The following is a 17818-nucleotide window of genomic DNA, read 5'->3' on the forward strand; positions in this document are numbered from 1 at the left end:
GTCACAGACCCCCCGGGGACACCAGCACCCAACAACCCACCCCCTCTCTCATTTTAACATGACATCTGAGTTTCGCTTGCTACAGAATAACAGCACACTGAAACACCAGCCAATAATCATAACCCTTTCCTCAGCCCATTGAATACCAAGGCTATACATTATATATTTTACTCAGACTGAGCAAGACAGGGCCCGCACAAGGGAAAGGGGGATACCTAGTCAGTTGTACAACTGAACGCTTTCAACTGAAATGTGTCTTCCGCATTTAACCCAACCCCTCTGAATCAGAGAGGTGTGGGGGGCTGCCTTAATCGACATCCACTCCTTCGGCGCCATAAACATCAATTGCATACTCCTCGTGTCCTCTCTTCTCACCTCCTTCTCAAAACTTATTGGATGAGAAAGTCAGAGAAACTCCTCCTCCAATAGGTTTTGAGAAGGAGGCGAGGAGAGAGGATGTGAGGAGTATGCAATTGAGATTCTCCCAAGGTGCCACAGAAGTGAACCTCTGTCATCATAGGCTACTCTGGCATCGCCTATACCTATAACACATTTTGTAGGACTGAATGCAACATCACATGGTTCATTGAAGTCATTGGATACTGAATACAGATGCTTTATTTCAAGATACCGAGACCCGGTGCAACATAGGCTATCTACTGTATCTCAGATGGGTTATCTGTCGACGAGGTAGAAGGAAAATGTTCCTATCGCTTTAACATTTTATGACGTCACCCAGATGCAGATCTCCATCTGAAAATATACTTTATTCAATAGAGTTAAAACTGCTCCGAGTGTGGACAAAACAACATGTATGTAAATATTATTTCACAGATACAGAGTGGCTTCGGCAGATAATAAGACATCCTTATTGTGGCAAAAATGGGAACCGCACTCATTCTGCAGCAGCTTTGAGTGAATTCGAGTGAGCATGTGTCAGTTTTAAAAAGAGAGAAAGAGAGAAAAAAAAAGAGAGCGAGAGGGAGAGAGAGAGAAAGAAAGAAAGAAAGAAAAAGAAAGAGAGAGATGAAACACACAAGCAGCTCTTCTAAGGCAGCAGCCGAGGAATATTCACGAGCGAGAGGCTGCAAAATAATGAACATCGTTAGGCAACAACCCTGTAAAAGTAATTATGATATGCCAAACGAAGCCACAACGAAACGGAAGATCCATTCATAGCTCCCCTTTGTAGCCAATATAAAACATCAACGAAGAATCGCAAGTAGGCTAAGCAAAGGAGAGGTCTGAAACCCCGTTTGGAGAGTCTTTATTTTATTCATTTAAATAATTCGTTAATGTTGGCCTTCTCGCAACAGAGGGAGGCGCCGTGGAAATGTATCACCATGGAGAGACGGAGAGAAGACGAGCATCCTTTGCGTTGAGTTAGCCGCTAATGCGTTATACGCATTTGTTTTTATTATTGTTTTATTTTCTCTGCTTTCTCTTAAGGTATCAAACATGTGGTGAGCTATCTGTCGACTAGAGAGAGAGAGAAGGGTGTTGTCAGAAAGAGGAAAGACAGAAGGAGGGGGCATTAGGTGTTTTGGGGGGGGAACGGGGGAGACAGACCGACACCGAGAAGGTGAATTGATGTGCGAAAGCCTGCGACACGTCACTTTCCTGAGAAATAATCATGCAAAATAAAGAAATGGCGTAAACCATAACCCCATAAAACAAGAGAGCGAACAAGACACATCTTCAAGGGAGACCCTCGCGTTCTCACGCACATTGGGAATATTTGGGGTAAGCCTATTCCTACCTTTTTGAAACATAATTGTCATGATTTCCTATAGCTTTTATGTGTGTGCAAGCATCTGGGTGATGCGGTTGCTCCATAGGTTCTTCCCATGTATCGATCATGGCGCACTGTCACTGTTGGGAAATGAGATGTCAATTGGCAAATCTTCCTGTGAATTTGTAATGTTTTCCTTCAACGGTGGGCTATATCAGTGGCCTTTGCCTGTTGATAAACTGTCGCCTCCTGACGTTTTGACGGTAACATTATGGCTGGCTATTATCCGCAGAACAACCCACGATGCCGAGTTGTCTTTCCGTCTTACCCAATAATAAAATGGAACCAAGACGGTCGGTATCAGATTTGATTTGAATCAGGGCATGCCTATTTATGAGTCGGGCCGGCAGTGCTGCTCACCAACCGAGGAGCCATTTAGGGGCTTAATTGCGCCCATCGCTAGCCCGGTTGGCTACGTAGGGACTTATTTATTTTTTCACTTGATAGGATAATGGTTGTAGGCTTTGTGCTCTTAGGAGTGCCAGATCCCTCCACCATAGGTTAAATAGATTGACGTGTGTTTGATGGCATTTGTGATTTCTTTTAACGTCCTGCAGCTACTTTTTTGTTTTACTTTTCCTGTTGAAAAGCGATATCCCAAGTATAAATACAGTAAAGGTAAAAGATTTTTGTGTTTTTTTAATAAACAACTGGTAACTTCAAGGAGTAGGGCATTCAAAGAGTTGGTCTGATGGGAAGTCGTGATGTCATCGGCCTCCCTCTGACTTGAGGAGCACCCCCCACACACACTTGTGCCATGTCATGACTTACCTGGACCTCCTATTGAGATGTGCCTTTTGCTAAGTAAATCAGGTGTTAAATGAGGTGAAAAGGAGACTGGAGTGCCACTTTAAAGGACATTTTTAATATTGATCACTGTCATCAACATACGCCCTAACAGTCACACATGTAAAACACACACCCGCACAAACACTCCCACACAGGTATGATCAGATGCACATCACAGGAGAGTGCATTGTGACTACGCAAGTGAATGCACACACTCTCGTCTAAGGAGAGAGGCCCATTTATATTCATTGCTGGTTGGGCAGTACTCAGTCAATGGCAGGATTCAGCTCAGACAAGAGGACCTCTGTTCAGATGGAGGTCCTGGGTACGTTTATACTCTGGCCTTCTTAATGATAGCAGATCAGTCTCTGCGCTGCCCACTGATCTGAATGATGGGCTCCTAATCAGCTAGTGCTCCTAACTACACTAATGACTCCGGGAACGTCTGCGATGTGTACATGATGTATGGAGAAGGATTCTATCAGTCCAATGATTTGGACGGTTATGAGGAAAAAGTGTGAGCTACAAGTGAGAGCCCTGAACTACGGAACTTGCAGAGCCCTCTTGAGTTGTGCTCGTTTTTAATGTACAGCATTCTGGATCTGTTGTCTGGGGTAGGGGGGGGGGGGGGGGGAGCATCAACATGATTGATTTACTTAAAGTTAGAACTCACAAGGGGTTTTCCACTGACTAAAACCAACAGGCTATGTCTAAGTCTATGGCCTGTACCCTGGCCCCATGCTTGGAGCAGCACTCGCTGTGTCATAACGCTGCCATCAAATCAAAGACTACATGCAAAAGAGGGTGTAGGGCTTAAGGGTCTGCACTCACCTATGAGGCACACTCATTATTCACACTTTGACATGCTCACAGCACAAACATAGCATTTTCATATATAACAGATGCATTGAATCTACCATATACTTTTTTTGTTGGCAGAGTAGAGAGAGTATCTTTACCCTAGCCTGTCGGAGTAGAGAGATTCACCTAGTAGACCTATACTGCATCTTCTCTGTGTGGAGACTGGTGGAGTCTCGTGTGGCTGTGTTGAGCAGGCCAGGTCCAGGGAAGAGAAGGGGCTATAGGGATGGGGGTGCCACAGGGTTCAATTCTCGGGCCGACTCTTTTCTCTGTATATATCAATGATGTTTCTCATGCTGCGGGCGATTCCCTGATCCACCTCTACGCAGACGACACCATTCTATATACTTCCGGCCCGTCCTTGGACACTGTGCTATCTAACCTCCAAACGAGCTTCAATGCCATACAGCACTCCTTCCGTGGCCTCCAACTGCTCTTAAACGCTAGTAAAACCAAATGCATGCTTTTCAACCGTTCGCTGCCTGCACCCGCACGCCTGACCAGCATCACCACCCTGGATGGTTCCGACCTTGAATATGTGGACATCTATAAGTACCTAGGTGTCTGGCTAGACTCTAAACTCTCCTTCCAGACCCATATCAAACATCTCCAATCGAAAATCAAATCAAGAGTCGGCTTTCTATTCCGCAACAAAGCCTCCTTCACTCACGCCGCCAAACTTACCCTAGTAAAACTGACTATCCTACCGATCCTCGACTTCGGCGACGTCATCTACAAAATTGCTTCCAACACTCTACTCAGCAAACTGGATGCAGTTTATCACAGTGCCATCCGTTTTGTCACTAAAGCACCTTATACCACCCACCACTGCGACTTGTATGCTCTAGTCGGCTGGCCCTCGCTACATATTCGTCGCCAGACCCACTGGCTCCAGGTCATCTACAAGTCCATGCTAGGTAAAGCTCCGCCTTATCTCAGTTCACTGGTTACGATGGCAACACCCATCCGTAGCACGCGCTCCAGCAGGTGTATCTCACTGATCATCCCTAAAGCCAACACCTCATTTGGCCGCCTTTCGTTCCAGTTCTCTGCTGCCTGTGACTGGAACGAATTGCAAAAATCGCTGAAGTTGGAGACTTTTATCTCCCTCACCAACTTCAAACATCTGCTATCCGAGCAGCTAACCGATCGCTGCAGCTGTACATAGTCTATTGGTAAATAGCCCACCCATTTTCACCTACCTCATCCCCATACTGTTTTTATTTATTTATTTTTATTTTTCTGCTCTTTTGCACACCAATCTCTACCTGTACATAACCATCTGATCATTTATCACTCCAGTGTTAATCTGCATAATTGTAATTATTTGCCTATCTTCTCATGCCTTTTGCACACAATGTATATATAGACTCCCCTTTTTTCTACTGTGTTATTGACTTGTTAATTGTTTACTCCATGTGTAACTCTGTGTTGTCTGTTCACACTGCTATGCCTTATCTTGGCCAGGTCGCAGTTGCAAATGAGAACTTGTTCTCAACTAGCCTACCTGGTTAAATAAAGGTGAAATAAAAAAAATAAATAAAAAAAATGTAGCCTAGCAGTGAGTTCATCATGGATGCATGCATATGGGGCCTTTCCTCAGAGCGGATGAATAATGAAGGGTACGCCGATGTTCAGTTTGCACCAACCCCTGAGTATGCACTTCTTCTCTGGTGCCTGGCACAACTAATGTGTGTTCTGTTTTACACGGGGCCAGCTTGTAGGCATCTACTGCAGCTGGATTACCATTTAAACCATCATCAGGGTGGGTGGAGCCTGCATCCTTCACACTCCGATATGAACTTTAAGACAGTTGGCTCGGTTTTGTGCTTTTATTTTCATATCCTGTTCTTTTTTGAAGTTGTCGGCTTCTTGTCCTAAGTGAAACTTTATAACCATGCCATATCATATGCAACTTCCATGGCAATATGTAGTGAAATGTCAGGCAAGTAGAAATGTGTGGATGTAGACATCTGTTCTTGGTAGAATGAATAGGGTTGTTTACAGAAAACGCTGCATTTTGCAGGTGTGTGTGGCCAGTGCAGCCATCTTTTTCATGTCTTCACCGTATATAACAAGGTCATTTTAGTGCTGGTTCATTTCCCATCCAGGTGATCCCTAGTCCTCTCTCACACACTTACCAGGCTGATATCAGTACAACCCTGTCTTACGCTGACTTCCGTACAGTTCCCTCCGAGGACAGGAAATCTCAGAGTACACTTGCCTCTTGCGCATACAAATGATGTCGGTACGGTCCTTTCTCACATAGAGCTGATCTCAGTGCACCACTTTGTTTGACCTATTCACCACCTCAATGTACTGTAGCCAGCTGTCATTGTTTTTGTTCTTCATCATTTGCTACATTCACAGGCTTCACACCAAACAGACCAGTGTAGCGTGTGAATCATCGGCTGGACTCAACACTTTTCTCAAGGCAAGATCTATATTTCAGCAGCTGCCTGTGATGGTGCCAGGCTCCAAAAAGCTCTCAACATGGCCCAATGAACCGTGGTTATTTGCCCAGATGGGTGCCTAACCCCAAATCCCCAAATGTGGCCCAGTGAACCAGGCTAATGATGCCTGCCGGGACGCAGAGCAACACTGGCTGTACTGAGAGGAGTGGCTGGTCCCCCCCTGCCCTGCCCTGCCTCCGCTGCAGCTGCTGACTAAGGAGATTTCCTTCGTTGTGTTCCATCGTGAGCTACGACTGACAGGCTATGGAGGCCCGATGGAAAGTGCTCGTGTTATTTAGAATGTGAAGACTAAAGTTTGAGCTTTTACTGTATTACAAGGAAAAGAAAATGGGGAAACTGGTCAAACATGCCACATTTGTTGCAAGCTTTGTGACCTTCCGACCAGTAATGTAGAGATGATTCAAAACAACATTGTAAATGATGGAGCGGAACTCTTCCTAGTCAAACCCAGTGTTGTCCAATTAGCTTCTAGATCAGCGGCCACCAACCTTTTCTGAGTCAAGATCACTTTCTAAGTCAAAATCCAAGCTGAGATCTTCCGCTCAAACTTAAAAAATAAAATAAAAATGTAAAAAACGTAAACCTATGCAACATTAACCTATTATAAACGGTTCTGTAGGAATAAGGTTTGTGCATTAGGCCTAATACATGATCACAGCATATTGGCTATGCTTGGCATGACAATATTGTTCTTCTCAGACCATATTATATTTCAAAACTTGAGCTAAATAGATCTGTTGTATTACTTGGGGCACAGCTGAGCATAAATTGAACTAATTTGCTTTTTGGTTTTTACTGGATTTTTCTGATGGTCAGTCTCAGTGGAGGGAGGGAGAGCGCAACAGAGGGTCCGCCTCTTACGTTCTCTGCTCTCTCCCTCCCTCCGCTGAGACTGACCAGAGAGAGGGGACACCGTCTTCCACCTGTTGGTGGAACTCGAGTCGCACTGCATTATTTCTGCCTCAGGCACAAATTCATATGGTTCCTATGACCATAGAAAGTCAAATATTCCTTGATATTAAAATGGAAACAACAAGCCGGTAATAATAACAACGCAGGCCTATCAACAGGCTACATTTGGCTACTCATTCATTGCAGTTGCAGTACTGGTTGGTTGGTTGTAGCGAGAGTGGAAGTAGGGAGAGGCACGTTTTATGGTTTGTAAAAGTGTTTCATAAAAACCAATGTTAACAGTGCTGAATAAAAACAAACATGAACACACTCATAAAAACAGGAGTTCTTAGCTGCATTCTTTGACAGTCTCTTTCTGGTGTTGGTTTTAACAGTTCGGAAATCTCACTTAGTATGAAACTTTGCTGTGGTGTCTTGGAAGTTCCAGGCACTGTGATTTGAGCTATCTGACACTTGAGTTAGCACTCGGTGCCAACAGCGCGATACGAATTTAAAACAAATAGGAGCGCAAAGGTTTATCTTTGGCTTTTCTACAGAAATGTTTGGCGATCGACTAGGAATGCCTTGAAGATAGACCAGTTGGTGGCCACAGCTCTAGATACAGTCCCCAGCCTGTCCCTTTGTCAAGACCCGGGAGCAATTATTTCCTGAGCATTCCTCTGCTACGTGTCACTATCGAGTCACAACCCAACAACATGACACAGGGCTGCTTATGTCCCATTTCTTAATTTCACATTCCAGACCTCTTATTGCATTCACCCTGTCACATTACAGGGATAATCAAGGATTATGAGAAGAGAGAATCTCTTTTTAACAGAGCTGGAATATAGCTTCTATGTGTGATAAAGTGTGTCAAATCTTGGTTCCCTCTGTGTTTCAGGGGCCAGGGATTAGTAAGTAAGCGGCTCCTGTGGGTGTTAGGCCCTGATGTCACAGGACATAGAGCTCCTTCGCTTGACGGGTGAACCTGAAGGGAAAACACAAGTAAACACAGAGGCATAATTGGGAGGAGTTTCCGTTTGTGGAGTCAGTGGACTGCCAGTGGGTTTTTGCGGAATAAATACACTTTCAGGTGAAAGCCCCACTATCACTTTGCTGGGGAATAGGGAATTATACCGCTGGGGAAAAAAACAGCAATGCAGTTTATTCCTGCTTTTCTGAAAACTGCCTTAAATTATTCAGTTGTTTGGAAACTCAGATCCCAGCTGGACTACATTGCTGCGTCAGTTCAGGGACTAGGTTTCAGCAGCGGTGGAGGAGACAAGCCAAGCAAACAAACACGCGCAAACCAGAAGGTAAGCAGATAGCCAAATAGACAGAGGCAGGCCCGAGTCAGAGCAGAGCAGACAGAGGTGTTGTAGTTTTGGCCCTGAAGTTAATTTGTACCTGTCCTTACAAAAAAAAACAGCGTGAAAAAAATGTGCTTTTCGAACACGTGTGTGCAAATCCCATTTGAAATGTTCTCATGAGTAAGATGTGGTTTTCGAACATGTGTCAAGTTTCACATTTGACATTTTTCACCTTTTTCCCTCGTGAAAAAATAAATTCCCCGGGTGAACTTTTTTCATCACTTCCAGCTACATCTGGTCTCCCATCCAGGGACCTACCAATACCAACCCTGCTAAGCTTTGTTGCTGGAATGAATGGGCCAGAACTTGCAAATGGAAAAAAAGAAAGCGAAAGCAAAGGCCAGTGTAATAACCAAAGACCGGGGAATTGTAGGAAAGAGGGAGGCGTTTTATTTTGAACTAAATATTTGAAAACGATTGTTTTGCATCCATATACAATTAATTTGCTCTCGCAATAGAACATTATTTCCTTGCAATATTTTGTTTTGCTATCAATACTTTCCTATTTATGTTTTGCTTTCAATATCATTATTTTTGTTTGCAATAATATATATTAATGGCACAAAAGTAACTCACTCACTCTCACTAGAGGATTCCACTATATAATAGCACCATGACTAATTAAAGTAACTCACTCCCTAGAGGATTCCACTATATAACAACACTACGACTCTATTAAAGTAACTCACTCCCTAAAGGATTCCACTATATAATAACACTACGACTCTGTTAAAGTAACTCACTCCCTAGAGGATTCCACTATATAATAACACTACGACTCTATTAAAGTAACTCACTCCCTAGAGGATTCCACTATATAATAGCACCATGACTAATTAAAGTAACTCACTCCCTAGAGGATTCCACTATATAACAACACTACGACTCTATTAAAGTAACTCACTCCCTAAAGGATTCCACTATATAATAACACTACGACTCTGTTAAAGTAACTCACTCCCTAGAGGATTCCACTATATAACAACACTACGACTCTATTAAAGTAACTCACTCCCTAGAGGATTCCACTATATAACAACACTACGACTCTATTAAAGTAACTCACTCCCTAGAGGATTCCACTATATAATAACACTACGACTGAAGTAACTCACTCCCTGGAGGATTCCACTATATAATAACACTACGACTCTATTAAAGTAACTCACTCCCTAGAGGATTCCACTATATAATAACACTACAACTCTATTAAAGTAACTCAATCCCTAGAGGATTCCACTATATAACAACACTACGACTCTATTAAAGTAACTCACTCCCTAGAGGATTCCACTACATAATAACACTACGACTGAAGTAACTCACTCCCTAGAGGATTCCACTATATAATAACACTACGACTCTATTAAAGTAACTCACTCCCTAGAGGATTCCACTATATAACAACACTACGACTCTATTAAAGTAACTCACTCCCTAGAGGATTCCACTATATAATAACACTACGACTCTATTAAAGTAACTCACTCCCTAGAGGATTCCACTATATAATAACACTACGACTGAAGTAACTCACTCCCTGGAGGATTCCACTACATAATAACACTACGACTCTATTAAAGTAACTCACTCCCTAGAGGATTCCACTATATAACAACACTACGACTCTATTAAAGTAACTCACTCCCTAGAGGATTCCACTATATAATAACACTACGACTCTATTAAAGTAATTCACTCCCTAGAGGATTCCACTATATAATAACACTACGACTCTATTAAAGTAATTCACTCCCTAGAGGATTCCACTATATAATAACACTACGACTCTATTAAAGGTGTTTAAAGCTGCAATCCTTAATTGAAACATTAACAAAGGCGTCTCGCTGCCTCAGTTTTGGTAAAAAGCTGAGGTATGAGGCTGGACCATCCATGATATCAAAATTATATACTGTAAATTATGCTTTTTAGGCTAAACAGTGTTTGTTTACTTGTATTTTGTTTACAAATATTGTAGTTAATGTGGAGTTTAATGTGGCTATGCAGTGAGATTGCACATTTAGATTTTTACTTTCACGTGAAATTGAAAGTTCATGTGAAAAACAGTGACATAGATGTTTTTCACATGAAACTGCTAATTACATTTTTTACATGTGATTGTTTTTCACATGTGAAATTGCAATTCCACATGTGAAAGTGAGATTTTCACATGTGGAGTTTTCTTACATGTGAACCTGCAAATGAGATTGTTTCACTTGTGGAGTTTTTTTTACATGTGGAATGGCAAATGTTTTTCACCTGTGAAAGGTTTTAACATGTGAAACCACAAATTTCATGTAGAACTGCAATTCACATGAAATTGCCAGCAGCATACCACCCTGCATACCACTGCTGGCTTGCTTCTGAAGCTAAGCAGGGTTGGTTCTGGTCAGTTCCTGGATGGGAGACCAGATGCTGCTGGAAGTGGTGTTGGAGGGCCAGTAGGAGGCACTCTTTCCTCTGGTCTAAAAAAATTATCCCAATACCCCAGGGCAGTGATTGGGGACACTGCCCTGTGTAGTGTGCCGTCTTTCGGATGGGACGTTAAACGGGTGTCCTGACTCTCTGAGGTCATTAAAGATCCCATGGCACTTATTGTAAGAGTAGGGGTGTTAACCTTGGTGCCCTGGCTAAATTCCCAATCTGGCCCTCAAACCATCACGGTCACCTAATAATCCCCAGTTTACAATTAATTTACAGCTCATTCATCCCCCTCCTCTCCCCTGTAACTATTCCCCAGGTCGTTGCTGCAAATGAGAACTTGTTCTCAGTCAACTTACCTGATAAAATAATGGATAAATAAATAAATAAATGTGAGATTAAAAAACATGTTATTCTCCTCACATGTGAAAAGGTGGTATGAACTCTACATTTAATACATGTAAAAAATATGGTTTCACGTGACATGAAACTGCAAAATGTGTTTTTTTGCAAGGGTGTAGCAGTCCTCCAGACATTATTCATCACAAGGGTTGGGTTTGCCACCTGGCCACACATTTGCTTCACCCCAAGTTGAGTAACGTCTGTGTCCCCATTTATAAGTGATGTACTTAGTTTTTAACGCCAAGCGCTAGTGTACAGTGCTGTGTAATGAAACATTCTGGAATGTGCTCTGTTTTAAAGCATGCAAGGCTCCCTGAAGGTGAGCATCTGGCCTTCCAAATGATGATACATCACATAACAAGCATCTTAACTAATGCAGGATATTAACCATTTATCAAAAGGAAGCTTTGTATGTCTGCTGAGGCTGATCAAGACTTGGTTCATTCTACAGCTCTCACATGTCCCCGTCATCAAACGCTCTATTGATATTCTACAAGTTCATTTCTAACCAATTATGTATTGCGTGTCACGTGATGATTGTAAAATTGTATATTGATTGTTTATTTTAGAGCAACACGGGGTGCCCTTGAGACAAATGATTATGATTGGTTGACCCCTGACCCTCCTCATAACTCATCTCTAATCACTCCCTGTCACATCCTACTCTAAACAGTATCACATAACCATCTCCACATCATCCTATGTCACTGTCCATATTATCCTTCCTGAATACCCTGTATCACTCTACCTCCCCCATGTCATTCTACACCACCGTTGTCTGTCACCATCCATTTTACCTGGTTATTCCCTACATGCTCTGCATTAGTCTTCAAACCTCATTACTCCCATATCACTCTCAATATTCCTGTATCACTCCACATCCCTATGGCTCTCCATCATCCTCCAAACCACTCCATCTGGGTCCAACATCATGGGTTCTCGTTTTGGTATAGTACCTGCCTACTACTTAGACCGTCTCTCCTGCATTTATCCCCTGATTGCACAGCTGTGTGTGTGTGTGTGTGCGTGCGTGCTGCGCCGCCTGCCGCCCAGGGTTTCTTTGCACTCTCAGGCTCTTATGTAAGACGGAGGCAGGTGGTGCAGACACGGTTCACTCTGGACATGGGGAGTGAGAGAGCTGTGAATCACAGTTGGCTCTAGTGAAGCTAGCTATAGCAGCAACTGAGCCACTGAAAGGTAAAAATGGTGACATCAAAACCAAACATTTGCTGAAACCGTGACCAGACACAATACACTGGGGGTTTTATATCATAATCAGCATAAAACCAATCTATTAGACAGTTACATTTTTTACAAAAAATCGGATTTATCTTGTGGCAACTATTACCTTTTCACATATATATATGATTAGATCAATGTTCATACATTATGTCCCATGTTGGAGCGTATATGACATTTGGCTTGCACTTCTGCTCTTCTCAGCATCGTGCGTCTCAGAGGACATAGATCACTGCTCTGCTCTCATACAGTGGGGCAAAAAAGTATTTAGTCAGCCACCAATTGTGCAAGTTCTCTCACTTAAAAAGATGAGAGAGGCCTGTAATTTTCATCATAGGTACACTTCAACTATGACAGACATAATGAGAAAGAAAAATCCAGAAAATCACATTGTAGGATTTTTTATGAATTTATTTGCAAAAACTTTTGTTATTGACCAAATACTTATTTATCTCAATACTTTGTTATATACCCTTTGTTGGCAATGACGGAGGTCAAACGTTTTCTGTAAGTCTTCACAAGGTTTTCACACACTGTTGCTGGTATTTTGGCCGATTCCTCCATGCAGATCTCCTCTAGAGCAGTGATGTTTTGGGGCTGTTGCTGGGCAACACGGACTTTCAACTCCCTCCAAAGATTTTCTATGGGGTTGAGATCTGGAGACTGGCTAGGCCACTCCAGGACCTTGAAATGCTTCTTAAGAAGCCACTCCTTCGTTGCTCGGGTGGTGTGTTTGGGATCATTGTCATGCTGAAAGACCCAGCCACGTTTCATCTTCAATGCCCTTGCTGATGGAAGGAGGTTTTCACTCAAAATCTCACGATACATGGCCCCATTAATTCTTTCCTTTACACGGATCAGTCGTCCTGGTCCCTTTGCAGAAAAACAGCCCCAAAGCATGATGTTTCCACCCCCATGCTTCACAGTGGGTATGGTGTTTTTTGGATGCAACTCAGCATTCTTTGTCCTCCAAACACGACGAGTTGAGTTTTTACCAAAAAGTTATATTTTGGTTTCATCTGACCATATGACATTCTCCCAATCTTCTTCTGGGTCATCCAAATGCTCTCTAGCAAACTTCAGATGGGCCTGGACATATACTTGCTTAAGCAGGGGGACACGTCTGGCACTGCAGGATTTGAGACCCTGGCGGCGTAGTGTGTTACTGATGGTAGGCTTTGTTACTTTGGTCCCAGCTCTCTGCAGGTCATTCACTAGATCTCCCCGTGTGGTTCTGGGATTTTTACTCACCGTTCTTGTGATCATTTTGACCCCACGGTGTGAGATCTTGCGTGGAGCCCCAGATCGAGGGAGATTATCAGTGGTCTTGTATGTCTTCCATTTCTTAATAATTGCTCCCACAGTTGATTTCTTCAAACCAAGCTGCTTACCTATTGCAGATTCAGTCTTCCCAGCTTGGTGCAGGTCTACAATTTTGTTTCTGGTGTCCTTTGACAGCTCTTTGGTCTTGGCCATAGTGGAGTTTGGAGTGTGACTGTTTGAGGTTGTGGACAGGTGTCTTTTATACTGATAACAAGTTCAAACAGGTGCCATTAATACAGGTAACGAGTGGAGGACAGAGGAGCCTCTTAAAGAAGAAGTTACAGGTCTGTGAGAGCCAGAAATCTTGCTTGTTTGTAGGTGACCAAATACTTATTTTCCACCATAATTTGCAAATAAATTCATTAAAAATCCATTCATTCATTTTGTCTGTCATAGTTGAAGTGTACCTATGATGAAAATTGCAGGCCTCTCTCATCTTTTTAAGTGGGAGAACTTGCACAATTGGTGGCTGACTAAATACTTTTTTGCCCAACTGTATATAAGCTATGGTGATTTGAGCCCTCGTAGGTTGGCATTTATGATTCTTGCCTTGGAGGCAGCTCTGCAGAGTGGTCACTAGCTGGTACAGCCACAGTCATAAAATCTCATTTTAAACCTAGCCTTAGCCTCAACCTTAACCACACTGCTAAGCCTTATGCCTAACCCTAACCTTAAAGACGAAAAAGCACATTTTTGTTTTCGTAAATCTTTACGGTATATACAATTTTGACTTTGCAGCTGGCCCATCTAGCAGAAATTGCTCAGTTCTGCCTCCAGGGCAAAATTCATGACAATAACAACCTGTTGAGTCCTCTGGAAGTTCCTCGTACTGTTAGCCAAACCTGTATAGTGGACAGATATATTGATGGACAGGTGAAATGAGGTGTATGGAGATTACAAGGCCAACTAGAAATGTCCTAGAACTCTTCCTCATTTTGTCCACCAGTAACATCATTAAAAAAATCCATTGCATGCAGCAATATGACTCCTCGTAGCCGTTTGCATATTTCATTTCGTTCCCCCCCCCTAGAAGCAGCTGATATAAATATTGAGAAACAACTACCGCATAAATAAATTATTTGAAGGAGCTGCTGCTAAAACAAAGGAAACCAAAAAGAGATCCCTTTTTTGACATTATTGAACAACCAAATTGAAAGCATAGCGGTTAAGAGTGCTGGGCCAGTAACCGAAAGATCGCTGGTTCGAATCTCCGAGCCAACTTGGTGAAAAGTATGTTGACGTGCCCTTGTGTGAAAAATATGTTCATGTGCCCTTGAGCAAGGCACTTAATCTTAATTGCTCCTGGTTAAGAGCGTCTGCTAAGTGAGAAGTATTCTGCGGCCTGAGAGACTGCCTGTGCCTCGAGAGCGCCGCTGTAGGGACACATGAGGGATGCCTTCCCACTGATGAGTTTGGCAGCATGCACCTGTAGTCTTTTCGTGACAGATTGAAGAGTTTCAGACGCGCCAAATCCGGATATCAATTTAAACTTTAATTTCACATTGTTCTGATTCTCGACCAAAACCGGCATAGACAATTATTCCAGCCTTTAAAAACAAACGTTCCCGACTATCAGCAATAACATGAGTACAAATATTGCATGTCTTAACTATCAGTGTAGAAGTGATACAATGCCAACCTACCGACAAATAGGTAAATGATTTCTTTATTTTTCAATGCGCATAGTTGCACATTTTGTTGATCCTATGGTTCACCTCAAGGTGTTCTGTATCTGACATTGCTAAAAAAGAGAGCCAGACATCACCAACTCTGACCAACTAAAAATAAGATAATTTGAACTCTGTGTGAACTAAGCTACAGACAACATAGACAGTATGGAGTAATTAAGATATCTCAAACGCCAAAAGGCATGGAACTATGGTATTGTGTTTGAGTCAAGGGATGGTCAATCTCGTATCTGCTGCAATTTATCCCCTAGGCCAGTTGCAGGCCTGAGTGACATAGCTGGGTCCTCGGGGGAAACATATCAAGCCAGACCAACCTTCCGACCCCCGATCTATATATATGCCAAGACAACTAGCCCTAACACCGCTTATCATTCTGTCCATGTTAGGGTCGGAGGAAAGGATAACTTGGCTGTGGACGTGCTAATGCTAGCTAAGTCCACTTTGAGACAGGCCGTGACTGTGGGGGATGTGATTGCTGTCCCTAAAGACAGAGTGAAGAGGATGGCAACCTCATTGAAGACACATTTAGTCATTCTTGTCCCGAGAGAGAGGGAGGCAGGGTGAAAGAGTGCCTCCGTGCTTACATGTGTTTTGTGCTTGATCTCTGTCAAATACATACATTGCTTCTATCTTTGCAAACTATTGTATATTAATGTTGCTAAAGCAGGTTATAACAATCCATAGCTAGTTAACTAAATTAAGTACAATAAAACATAATAAAAAAACTTGACCAAGACACAGACCTGCAAAGCTGTGAAGATAATGAAGTTAGTAAAGCTATACCTGAACCATTACAATGTCTCTCTCATGCTATAGCACCCACTCTCCTTGCACTTTCCCTAAATTCTAAATGGGTTTTTTAAGGTGTGACAGTAGTGTTTTACAGTCTTTTTTTACAAAGTCTGAAATATAATAGGACTCTCTAAGCCTCCATCTCCCTCTAGTTTCTAGTGAGAGAATGTGATTTACAAAGCTATTGAGATCCCCCAGCTGCCCCCCTCCTCCCTCCAATGGAAACGCTCGTAGCGTAATTACTTTACAAGATGGATGGAGCCCATCCAGGGCGCCCTGGACCCCCAGCTAAATCAAAGCCCTCTTTCCGTCGGGTCGAGAACCGCTCGCAAGAACGCCACACGCGTCAGAAATGAGTGCACCTCCCATTCCCCCAGCATCTCTCACACATCCTCCTCTCGCCTCTTCTCATCTGTACATTGCCACTCCATGCCATAGATCAGGCACCTGCAGCACCTATGAGCGAGAGAGGGATGGCGGTAGAGAGAGAGAGAGAAGGGGTGAGACTGAGATGCAGGTGTGTGCCACAGTAGAGAACACTGCACTACTCTGCCCTCTCATTCAGAGACATATGAAAAGGTTTCCAGCTTTTAGAAATGAAATGCCACACTCTGAGCCTGTGTGTGTCATACACTCACATCAATGGGCCCGGCCGGCACCCGGTCCAGTCACACACATTGTTTGTCTCTGGCATGCACGGCGGCATACCACCAAACTCACACATTCACATGCACACCCACACACACCCTGACAGACACATGAGAGTACACAAACAGGATTTAGTCCTTGCTCTGCTCTCCCTCCATTCCTCTCTGTCTCTTTCTTCCTGTTTCTCTCTCTCTCTCTTCCTCCCTCTCTCTCTTCCACCCTTTCTCTCTATCTCTCTGTCTTTATTCCCCTCTCTCTCTTCCACTCTCTCTCTTGCCTGAGCCTGGCTGTAAACTCCCAGCTCCCCTGCCTAGCTCCCAGGTCTTGCCCCTAGGCATGGACCAATTTGCTGGAACTTGTGTGTGTGCCTGTGTTTGTGTGTGTGTGTGTGTGTGTGTGTGGGGGGGGGGGGGGGGGTGTTTGGCAAGTGAAGGTATGTGAGGGCTGTATCTGTTTTAATCCATGATGAAGTGTAGCTGTTGCATTTGATATGGCTCAGAGTGATTACCACTCCTTAGACCACCCCTCATCCCTTTGTTCTACAGGTACATCACTTTTCCCCATACACAGGCCACCTCCCATGTTACACCAGCCTGCACACAACCTGCAATATTCAGTCATATTCATCATCTCTCAGCTGGTGTAACATGACCACGTCATGTTTTAAGTGATTCCATATACACTTTGAAAGATACGAGTACAGCTCAAATCTATTACAAATGTTGATTATCCTTCTATCAATTGGAACATTAAACATCACCAGTAAGCAGTCATAGAAGAGCCGGTATGACATTTGAACGCAGTTGACATGACTTGGCGCAGACACAATGGGTCAGTTAGATTGTGCTTTGCTGCGCTCTGTGTTATGGGGCCACTTGGGTTCATTATTCAACCTTTCAGACCATTCCTCTCAGCCAGGATCGCTCTCCTTAAATTAGACGTGGCTAGAGGGGAAGCAGCTGTCAAACTGCTCACACTCCCCCAATACACACACACACACCTAGTTTGCTGCCTCGATAAATAGTAATTAGTGTGTGGCCAGATTGTTCACACCAGTGTACCTCAGTAACACGCACACTGGCACTCACGAATGCCAGCCTAGACATAAACTGTGTTCGAATACCCATA

At 43.3% G+C, this 17818-nt stretch overlaps 1 protein-coding gene across 1 annotated transcript in view; it reads left to right on the plus strand.

The window, feature by feature from the left end:
- The first annotated feature begins 497 nt into the window (after nucleotides 1–497).
- Nucleotides 498–17818, plus strand: part of LOC110533114 (neuroligin-2) — a 70882-nt gene continuing 53561 nt past the window's right edge. The window contains 1 exon segment of the mRNA XM_036990359.1: nucleotides 498–1743. The gene's annotated coding sequence lies outside the window, so the exon portion shown is untranslated.

This window comes from Oncorhynchus mykiss, chromosome 10, assembly GCF_013265735.2.
Source record: "Oncorhynchus mykiss isolate Arlee chromosome 10, USDA_OmykA_1.1, whole genome shotgun sequence".
In the NCBI taxonomy this organism is placed as follows: domain Eukaryota; kingdom Metazoa; phylum Chordata; class Actinopteri; order Salmoniformes; family Salmonidae; genus Oncorhynchus; species Oncorhynchus mykiss.